General features: G+C 51.1%; 11 protein-coding genes across 19 annotated transcripts in view; 7 read left to right on the forward strand and 4 right to left on the reverse strand.

The window, feature by feature from the left end:
* LOC119843336 (butyrophilin subfamily 1 member A1-like) overlaps positions 1-9,801 on the forward strand; it is a 1,931,986-nt gene that overhangs the window by 1,715,191 nt on the left and 206,994 nt on the right. The window lies entirely within an intron of this gene.
* LOC119843287 (zinc finger protein 850-like) overlaps positions 1-9,801 on the reverse strand; it is a 1,467,609-nt gene that overhangs the window by 1,124,448 nt on the left and 333,360 nt on the right. The gene's annotated exons all lie outside the window — the stretch shown is intronic.
* The window catches only part of LOC119843274 (zinc finger protein 850-like), a 1,382,451-nt gene that overhangs the window by 826,654 nt on the left and 545,996 nt on the right, over positions 1-9,801 (forward strand). The gene's annotated exons all lie outside the window — the stretch shown is intronic.
* The window catches only part of LOC119843356 (zinc finger protein RFP-like), a 1,128,717-nt gene that overhangs the window by 809,458 nt on the left and 309,458 nt on the right, over positions 1-9,801 (reverse strand). The gene's annotated exons all lie outside the window — the stretch shown is intronic.
* Positions 1-9,801, reverse strand: part of LOC119843308 (butyrophilin subfamily 1 member A1-like) — a 910,188-nt gene that overhangs the window by 790,696 nt on the left and 109,691 nt on the right. The window lies entirely within an intron of this gene.
* Positions 1-9,801, reverse strand: part of LOC119843334 (E3 ubiquitin-protein ligase TRIM39-like) — a 707,078-nt gene that overhangs the window by 690,759 nt on the left and 6,518 nt on the right.
* LOC119843309 (butyrophilin subfamily 1 member A1-like) overlaps positions 1-9,801 on the forward strand; it is an 845,206-nt gene that overhangs the window by 634,919 nt on the left and 200,486 nt on the right. The gene's annotated exons all lie outside the window — the stretch shown is intronic.
* Positions 1-9,801, forward strand: part of LOC119843327 (E3 ubiquitin-protein ligase TRIM11-like) — a 790,215-nt gene that overhangs the window by 545,761 nt on the left and 234,653 nt on the right.
* Positions 1-9,801, forward strand: part of LOC119842642 (zinc finger protein 239-like) — a 1,225,455-nt gene that overhangs the window by 203,296 nt on the left and 1,012,358 nt on the right. The window lies entirely within an intron of this gene.
* Positions 1-9,801, forward strand: part of LOC119843367 (zinc finger protein 664-like) — a 1,158,238-nt gene that overhangs the window by 54,430 nt on the left and 1,094,007 nt on the right. The window lies entirely within an intron of this gene.
* LOC119843338 (zinc finger protein 850-like) overlaps positions 1-9,801 on the forward strand; it is a 621,437-nt gene that overhangs the window by 54,430 nt on the left and 557,206 nt on the right. The gene's annotated exons all lie outside the window — the stretch shown is intronic.

Consider the following 9,801-nt stretch of genomic DNA (forward strand, 5'->3'; position numbering starts at 1 on the left):
AGAATTGTAATATGTGAAACGGTTAATTTTTACATGCTATTTTCATCCCTAGTCTGGACATCTGCCTTGCAGCTTCTGAGCCCTTAGGTAGAAGCCTCCACAAACCCCCAAAGCTTCCCTGACTATTTGCAGTAAAAGAATTCCCCTCTGGCTGCTGGGTGGGGCAGCCCCTCCCCCTCTCCTGCCCCATGGGTTCAGGGAGCTGCCGTTGTATCTCTCCCTCTCATTCTCCCCAACCCCTACCCTCTTTCCCTCCCTCCCCCTTCCATTCTGCCCTTGCTCTCACAGCCTCCCCTCCCCATTTCCCCCCTTTACTTCGCAGTGATGCCCCCCCCTCAGAGTTTCCCTCTAATGCAGCCCTGTTCCCATCTGGCCCCAAAGTCTTCCCTGATTCCCCTGCATCAGCCCATCACCCCTTCAACCACCCCCTGCCTCCTGCATCTGTCCCTGACCCCATCCCTCATCCCCCCTCAATCCCACCTTATCTACACCCCCTTCTCCTCTTCAGCCCTGTTTCAGCTCCCCCCCCGCCTCTTCCCCTCCCCCTCCTGAGGTGTGGCTGTCCCAGCCCCCAGCACAGCGTGGGTTGGCTTCCCCCCTGCTCTGCACACAGTGGGAGCTGGCGGGTGTCGTATAGGCAACGGCTCTGTACGAATGTGCTACCTGCACCAGTTGCTGATATGTAAATGGTTTGTAAGAAACTTCTATTGTAAAAAAACTGCTCTCTGATGGAGCAAACGACGACAGAGAACACTTTGTCTCCTGCACTCTTTTCTTGTCCCCTGCACTCATGGCAGGACTAAGTATTATCTAGACTAGGGTCTCAAACTCAAATGACTACGAGGGCCACATGAGGACCAGTACATAGGCCCGAGGGCTGCATTACTGACACCTCCGCCCGCTGGCCCCAGCCCTACCCCCACTCCACCCCTTCCATGAAGCCCCACCCCGCCCCACCTCTTCCCCTATCCCCATTCCAAACCCTTCCCCAAAATCCCCCCCAACTTCACCCCTTCCCTGCCCCCAAGGGCTGCAGGACAGATGTGGGATGTGGCGGGGTCTCAGGTCAGGGAGTTGAGGTGCAGGAGGTGTGCAGGGTATGGCACGGGGCTTAGGGCAGGGGGTCAGGGTGCAGGAGGGGTATGACAGGAGGCTCAGGGCAGGGGGTCGGGGTGCAGGAGGGGTGCGGCAGGGGGCTCAAGGCAGAGGGTTCAGATGCAGGAGGGTGTGGGGGCAGCAGGGAGCTCAGGGCAGAGGGTCAGGGTGCAGAAGGGGGCAGCAGGGAGCTCAGGGCAGGGGGTGTGATGGGAACAGGGCTGCAATAAAGGAAACTCTGAGTGCAGGGGGGTCACTGTGGAGGAAAGGGGGGACATGGGGAGGGGAGGCTGTGAGAGCAAGAGCAGACTGGCAGGGGGAGGGAGGGAAAGAGGATGGGGTCAGGGAGAAGGAGAGGGAGAGATAGATGGCAGCTCCCTCACCCCATGGGGGAGGAGAGGGGGTGGGGCTGCCCCACCCAGCAGGCAGAGTGGAATTATTTTACTGCAAATAGGGAAGCTTTGGGGATTTGTGGAGGCTTCCACCTAAGGGCTCTGAAGCTACAAGGCAGGTGTCCAGATTAGGGATGAAAATAGCATGTAAAAAGTAACCATTTCAACTATTAAAATTCTACTGGTTACACATTAAGGAGTTCACAACATGGGCATCTGTCCAGCATCCTGGCTGCCACCATGACTGGTTTAGCCTGGCAAAGCACAGGTGGAGAGGTTGGAATTGCTCCGGACCCAGTGGAATGATTTTTAGAGTAGGGGTGTGGGGTCCCCCCTGCATCCCATTGAGGTGGGGCCAGGAGCAGGGCCATGGCTCCAGAAGGGGGGAATCGGGACGCAGAGGGGGTAAGGGGCCTGAGGCTAAATGTGGAAGCTGATGAAATTATTCCCATCATATTGGTATTTCCCCCGCCCCTCGTGGGTGTCCCAGTCCATGGCCTGCATCCCGTGGAACCCTGGGGGGCAGGGACAGAACTCGGTCTGCAGCCAGAAGTGCTCAAAGATCACGAGTCTGCCCCACTGCCCCCCCCATCAGTTTACAGAGATTATCAATTGGGGGGGCTTTTTATTTGTCCTCTGGTTTGCACCTTTCCAGGGACACTGGGAAAAAAAGTCCTGTCACCTAGAGCCTGAGGGCGTGTGGCCACCGCCAGAGCACGTGTCTGACCCGCAGAATTCCTGCAGCACAGCCAGGGCCTGGGCAGGAGGCCTGGGACATGGGAGAAACAGACTGTGAACTGCCCAGGCACTCCAGAGATGCTGCTTGTGCTTCCCCAGGGCCCATAGAGTGGGGCTGAGTGTTTTCCTTTCCCCTTTCCCATTGCTTCCTGATTGTTTTAAATTACTTGCTGTTTAATTGCATTTGTTCTGGGGCATAGTCAATGGTCAGGGAAGAGATCAGGGAAGCATCCAGAGCAGAGAAAGTACCCGGAGTGGGTTTGCTCTAACCTGTGTCCTGAGTGGTCATGACCAGGTCAGGGGGCCAAGCCCCGCAGGAAGCCTGGGCCCTGCCTTGTCAGGGTTATAAGGACTTTGCCACACAGGAAAGTGGAAGGGGAGTGTCATAAATATACAGGGAAGGGTAAACACCTTTAAAATCCCTCCTGGCCAGAGGAAAAACCCTTTCACCTGTAAAGGGTTAAGAAGCTAGGATAACCTTGCTGGCATCTGACCAAAATGACCAATGAGGAGACAAGATACTTTCAAAGCTGGAGAGGGAGAGAAACAAATGTTCTCTCTGTCTGTGTGTTGCTTTTGCCGTGACCAAAGCAGGAATGTAGGTCAGATCTCCTGTAAAGAGTTAATAAGCAATCTAGTTAGATATAAGTTAGATTCTGTTTTGTTTAAATGGCTGATAAAATAAGTTGTGCTGAATGGACTGTATATTCCTGGTTTTGTAACTTAAGGTTTTGCCTAGAGGGATTTTCTGTGTTTTGAATCTGATTACCCTGTAAGATATTTACCATCCTGATTTTACAGAGGTGATTCTTTTACTTTTTTTCTTCAATTAAAATTCTTCTTTTAAGAACCTGATTGCTTTTTCATTGTTCTTAAGATCCAGAGGTTTGGGTCTGTGGTCACCTATGCACATTGGTGACGATTTTTATCAAGCCTTCCCCAAGAAAGGGGGTGTACGGTTTGGGAGGATTTTGGGGGGAAAAGACATTTCCAAGTGGGCTCTTTCCCAGTTATATATTTGTTAGACGCTTGGTGGTGGCAGCAATAAAGTCCAAGGGCAAAAGGTAAAATAGTTTGTACCTTGGGGAAGTTTTAACCTAAGCTGGTAAAAATAAGCTTAGGGGGTTTTTCATGCAGGTCCCCACATCTGTACCCGAGAGTTCAGAGTGGGGAAGGAACCTTGACAGAAGCCCTCAAGGTGAGGCAGGCTCTGGGTGAAGAGAGTGGGAGCGAGGACTCAGATCCTTCTGCTATTTGATTCCACCCAGGAGGTGTTTAAGTTAGGAAAGTTCCCCACAATAGCGTGACCATTTCCCCACTTACCTCTGTGCATGTTTAGTGATTGTTAGGATATAGATATGCAGGCCTGGCTGTAAAGGCCTATACTCTAAGAATTGAGGTGTATTCTTATCACTTGGCTAGTTCTAGAGGTATAAAAGAAAGAATCAAAATCACTGTCTGTGGGTGTAAGAGCCTCCTCTTACTGTGACAGTCTGAGGCCCTGTTCTTAGGCTAAGGCCTTTGGCTAAGCAGCAGGGGCAGCCATAGGCTGGGAAGTGACCGGTCACATCCTCACATTCCAGACTAGTCACATTGAAATAAGGTGCTATTGGGCTGTTCGGATACAATCCTGTCCTGATAGTGCCCATCGCCTCCAGAGAAAGGGAAGTGCCTAGAAGATGTAAAAGAAAACTTAGTTTGATAGCATCCTGTCTGGCAAGAACTCATTTATCAATAGCTGGGATGTGAAATCCTCACTTCTGTATTGTTTTGCCATTATAGTTCCCACTTTGCCATTGTTTGTCTGTATAATCTCTGTCTGGTTCTGTCATTGTTTCTGTCTGCTGTGTAATTAATTTTGCTGGGTGTAAACTAATTAAGGTGGTGGAATATAATTGGTTACATAATTATGTTACAATATGTTAGGATTGGTTAGTTAAATTTCAGGAAAATGATTGGTTAAGGTATAGCTAAACTGAACTCAAGTTTTACTATATAGTCTACAGTCAATCAGGAAGTGTGGGGGGGAAATGGGAACAGGGAATGGGGGTGGGGAAATTGGAATCATGTTTTGCTAAGGGGCGGAATGGGAACAGGGACACAGGAGTAAGGCTCTGTGGTGTCAGAGCTGGGAAGGGGGACACTAAGGAAGGAAACTGGAATCATGCTTGCTGGAAGTTCACCCCAATAAACATCGAATTGTTTGCACCTTTGGACTTCGGGTATTGTTGCTCTCTGTTCATACGAGAAGGACCAGGGAATAAGCCCCCTAACAGTGGTTTCCTCTAAAGTTCATTCAGTATTTTAGAAAAATGTGTCACCCATTCCCCATGCTAGATGGAAGATGGTCCCTCCCTTCTGTCCTCAGTACATCTGCTGAAGCCACTGCCCTTCACCCTGCCCTTATTAGCCGTAAAAATCTGCTGACTGCTATTTACAGGTGTTAAAAAATGGCAAAGGGGGCGAATCGGAGCAGGGGGTGGCCAGGGTCTGAGCAGGGGGTGGAAATTGACTGATCAGGGGGGTCAAGCAGCTGGAGGCAGCATTAGGAGAGGGGCTATAGGGCAAAATCAGGGCTGGGGTGTGGAGCAGGAGTTAAGCTTGGGGTGAGGGGCTGGCAGAGGGTGTCAGAGGGCAAAACCTAGCACAGGCAGGGGTACAAGGGGTAACAGTTACCCCAGTGGGACTGAGACACCAGTGTTTGCAAAAATGGTGGGGGACAAGGGGCTTTTTAATTTTCCCTTTCACAGACAGCACCTCTCAGTATCAGCTTCCCAGGGCTGGGTTCTTAAAGGCACAAGTATCCCAATGCCTAGTCAATGCAGCTCCTCTTTGTCTGATCTAACCTACTGAGGCTATATCTACACTACAAAGTTCAAAGCCCTGCCGTGGGTGCTAGTGCTCCTGGTAATCCACCTCAATGAGGGGATTAGCTCCGAGCACTGGGAGCTGAGCCTGTCCACACTAGCACTTTAAAGCACTCAAACTTGCTGTGCTCGGGGGAGGGAGGTGATTTTTCACACCCCTGAGCCAGCAAGTTAAAGCGCTTTAACTTTCCAGTGTAGATAATTCCTGAGACTTAATTCAGCGAAACATTTTACATATATTCCCTCAGAAACAAAGAATCCCTTATCACTGTATCTGATTGCATAGAGTCTCCTAGCAGTTGTCTGTTGCTGGGATTCCCTGAATTTTTAAATTTAATCTTTTTCTTCTCCTTTTAGAGCTCACTGAATTTCTGGCCTAGTGTCAAAACTTTTGGAGTCAATCCACCAATGGGGATTGCATTGTTGCAACAGTTATTTTGCCCCTCATTCTAGCCCTTAGTGTTTTTCCTCATGACACTGTGTACAACTTGATTCTCAAATATTCAATAAAGGCAGTATATATCTCGCATAATGTCTTTCTCCCTGGAAAAAAATCTATTGTAATGACTGCCATCATGGGTCAGACCAAAAGTCCACCTAATCTAGTATCCTGTCTTGTGACAGTGATAGTGATGTGCCCCATGAGGGTTAATGTGTATACAGGGCCTTGTACCATCCAGAAACATATGCAGCAGCGATAGGTCCTACTTTGCTAAAAGAGGCCATCTGATGTAGCTAATTCCTACAGATAGCAGTTTCTCACATCACAGGTACAAGGAGACTGCTATCTGTAGGAATTAACTTCATCAGATTACAGTGTTATAGATAGCACATCCCTGCAGGTTGCAATTTCTTATACATATATGTGTGTGAAAATGCTATCCGTAGGACCAGGCTACCTGCAGCAGCAACAGGTCCTACTATGCTAAAAAAGGCCATCTGATGTACTTAATTGCTGCAGATAGCAGTCTTGCATACCTATGGTGTTCAGAAACTGCTATCTGTAGGAATTAGCTTAATCAGATTGCAGTGTTACAGGTCTCCCATGACCTTCTCATAAACAAACTATGGAAATGCAACCTAGATGGAGCTAAAATAAAATGGGTGCAAGTGATTCACAGGCTGAAAGGGCTGAGTCAGGCTGAAAGGGCATAACCAGTGGGGTTCTGCAGGGATCAGTTCTGGATAAGTTTCTATTCAAAATCTGAATCAATGATTGAGATAATGGCTTAGAGAGTACAATTATAAAGTTTGTGAATAACAAGCTGCAAGCCTACAAAATGGGAAATGACTTCCTAGGAAGGAGTACTGTGGAAAGGGATCTGAGGGTCATAGTGGACCACAAGCTGAATACAAGTACTGGGGAAAGGGACCTATGCAAGAAAACAGACCATCACTCTGGGATATCTGCTCTACTCTGTGCTGATTAGCTCTCAGCTGGAGTAAAAATTGGAGAGAGTCCAGAGAAGAGAGAAAAAAAAAATAAGGTTTAGAAAACGTGACCTATGCGGGAAGGAGCATCTTTTTACAAAAGCTGTTTCTTACGATCTACACCTATAAATAACTGCCACAGAAAGAGAAAGAGAGAGAGACCGAGAGCACATTTCTACTTGTAGCAATTTCACATACACTGCAGTGGAAGAAACTGCTACCGGGAGGCATTTGCTACATCAGGTAGCAGTTTACTACAGTCGCAGTTTCTTACGCTCCGTTACGTATCGGTAACTGCGACCAGTAGCACAGTGCTACGCGGAGCACTTTAAAACACTACACCGGGCACAGAGAGGCGAAGCGCAGCGCGGTGGGTGGATCGCTAGGACCCGGGAGCGGCTGGGGGGCGGCTCTGGGGGGGCGGATCGCGGGGCTCAGGCCCGGCCGCGGGAAGTGACTCGCAGCCGCTGCGGCGACTCTGGCTCCCGGCGAGATCCCCGAGCCCCGGCGGCTGGTGCTGGGAGCCCGGAGCCCTGGCTGCAGCCGGGAGAGGGGAATCTCCAGCCGGGCCCTTCCCGCGGCTCCCCGGGAGCCTCCCCCAGGGCAGAGCCCCCAGCCCGGCCAGGGCCCCCTTCCCGGCCCGGCCCCTGCCCCGGGGGGCCCCGCTCGGAGGGAAGGTGAGAGAGACCCGCCCCCCGGCACCCCCGGGCTGCTCCCAGCGGAGCTGGCTGCGATTCCCTGGCCTGGGCGCAGGAAAGCTGCCAGCCCCTGTTGTTTGCGGGGCGGGGGCAGGATCACGTTCCCAGCCTCCCCCCATCGGCTGCTTTGTCTCCCTGGCCGGGCTGGTGCGGACGGAGGCTGCAGCTCAGGGTGATCTGAGGGGCGCAAATAGGGCGGGGCAGAAGGTGGGCCGGGGCGAAACTGAATGCAGGGTGGGGGGCGCCAGCTGGGGGCCGGGAAGGAGCGGGGCCCAGGGGCACAATCCGGGCCGGGGGGAGGCTGGATCTAGGCTGGTGGGGCCCTGCCGCACCCCCTGGCTTGAAGGGGTTTCCATCCTATCCAGGGTTTGCAGTTTGGTTCAGTGGCTCTCGGTGCCCCCCCCGCTGAACAGATTGTTTCAACCCCCTGTCTGAGATTAGGAGCTGGGGAGAAGAATGCGGTACAGCCAGTGGGGGGTGAACCCACCCCACCCTGTAGGTTAGTACTCCAGCCCCTGAGCACCTCAACACCCCCCACCCGCTGTGCGTGTGGCCCCAGCCTCCTCAGCCCAGGGAGGGTGCAGGGGCTCTGAGCCGCTGGGCAACCTAAGGAGAAGCCTGACACGCTCCTCACAGGGGCCATGCATCCTCTCCCCCCCCCCCCCCACTCAGCCGTGACTGTCAGCCAGCTTGGAAAACAGAAGGATTTATTGGTTGCGGAGAAATCTTCAGAAATCAGGAGCATTCAGCAAAGTCTGGCTTGGGGGAAATCCAGAGTCCCGAGCCCTGGGCTCTCCCTGCTGAGTCCCAAACCAGGAGCCTGCCCCGCTTCCAGCCCCCCATCTTCAGTGATGTCCAGCTGCCCCTCCTCTGTGCTTTCTCTCTTTCCCAGGAAAACAGGTCACCTGGCCTCCCCCCCTCTTTGTTCTCCAACACCTTCGCCTGGCTCCATTCAGAGGATGGGCTCTGGCCATCGCTTGCCAGGATACAGAATTTTGGCTATTCTCGGTGCCGAGACAGCCACTCTGTAGTGACATCTGCCCTCTAGAGGTCTCCACAATGATCACACCCCTGTATCCCACCAGCTTGATATTTGAGTAATACATGGGGAAACTCAGGTACACACACGGTATTCAGAGAAAACCTTAAGAACATTCCTGCTTCATCACACCCCTCTGAGACCAGCCCAGGGGCACTTTCTGCAGTGGCAGGACCACTCTGATCATATTAGGTCCTAAGCCACCTGGTGATTGAGAGACCTGGGGAAAGGGCTGGAGCCAGGCAGGGAAATGACTCTGCACAAAGGGCCCCTTTCAGGGACCGGCTAGTGAGTTTGGCCTCCCTGGGGAGGGGACTCCCTGTGTGTCTGAGTACCAGAGCTGCTGCCCTCTGTGACACAGCCGGGTTCAACCCGCATTACTAGTGTCAGTGGCTGAGCTGCCTGATGAGAGCAAAGGCCCACGTCAATGGGGCATTTGTCCGTTCTCCCAGGGTGAGGGAAGATGTCAAGGTTCCTTCCCCACTCTGAACATTAGGGTATAGATGTAGGGACCTGCATGAAAGACCCCCTAAGCTTATTCTTATCAGCTTAGGTTAAAACTTTCCCAAGGTACAAACTTTGCCTTGTCCTTGAACCGTATGCTGCCACCACCAAGTGTTTTAAACAAAGAACAGGGAAAGAGTCCACTTTGAGACATCTTCCCCCAAAATATCCCCCCAAGCCCTACACCCCCTTTCCTGGGGAAGGCTTGATAAGAATCTTCACCAATTTGTACAGGTGAACACAGACCCAAACCCTTGGATCTTAAGAATAATAAAAAATCATTCTTAAAAGGAGAATTTTAATTAAAGAAAAGGTAAAAAAAATCACCTCTATAAAATCAGGATGGTAAATACCTTACAGGGTATTCAGATTCAAAACATACAGAATCCCTCTAGGCAAAACCTTAAGTTACAAAAAGACACAAAAACAGGAATATACATTCCATCCAGCACAGCTTATTTTATCAGCCATTAAACAAAAGGAAATCTAACTCATTTCTAGCTAGATTACTTACTAACTTAACAGGAGTTGTAAGGTTGCATTCCTGATCTGTTCCCAGCAAAAGCAGCACACACAGAGACAAACCTTTTGTTCCCGCCCCCCTCCAGCTTTGAAAGTATCTTGTCCCCTCATTGGTCATTTTGGTCAGGTGCCAGCTAAGTTAACTTAGGTTCTTAACCCTTTACAGGTGAAAGGGTTTTGCCTCTGGCCAGAAGGGATTTTCTAGCCCTGTATACAGAAAGTTGGTTACCCTTCCCTTTATATTTATGACAAAAGATAAAAAGGGAGAGCGGAGAGACTGGAAGGGCAGCAGGAGCAGGAAGTGGGGAGGGAGGTTCCCAGCTCTGCCCAGATCCATTCCATGCACCTCTGGGACAGTCAGCTCTCCTGGGAACAAGGGCAGGAGCTGAGAGAGGAAAAGCCAGTTGCTCACTGCACTACTTAGGGAGACAGGGGAGATCTAGAGGGGGTCACAATACACTGTGGGGCAGTTCCCTGAAGTGACTTCTTTGATTCTGCTCTTTTTCCAGCATTTG

This window comes from Dermochelys coriacea, chromosome 14 (assembly GCF_009764565.3).
Source record: "Dermochelys coriacea isolate rDerCor1 chromosome 14, rDerCor1.pri.v4, whole genome shotgun sequence".
Classification (NCBI taxonomy): domain Eukaryota; kingdom Metazoa; phylum Chordata; order Testudines; family Dermochelyidae; genus Dermochelys; species Dermochelys coriacea.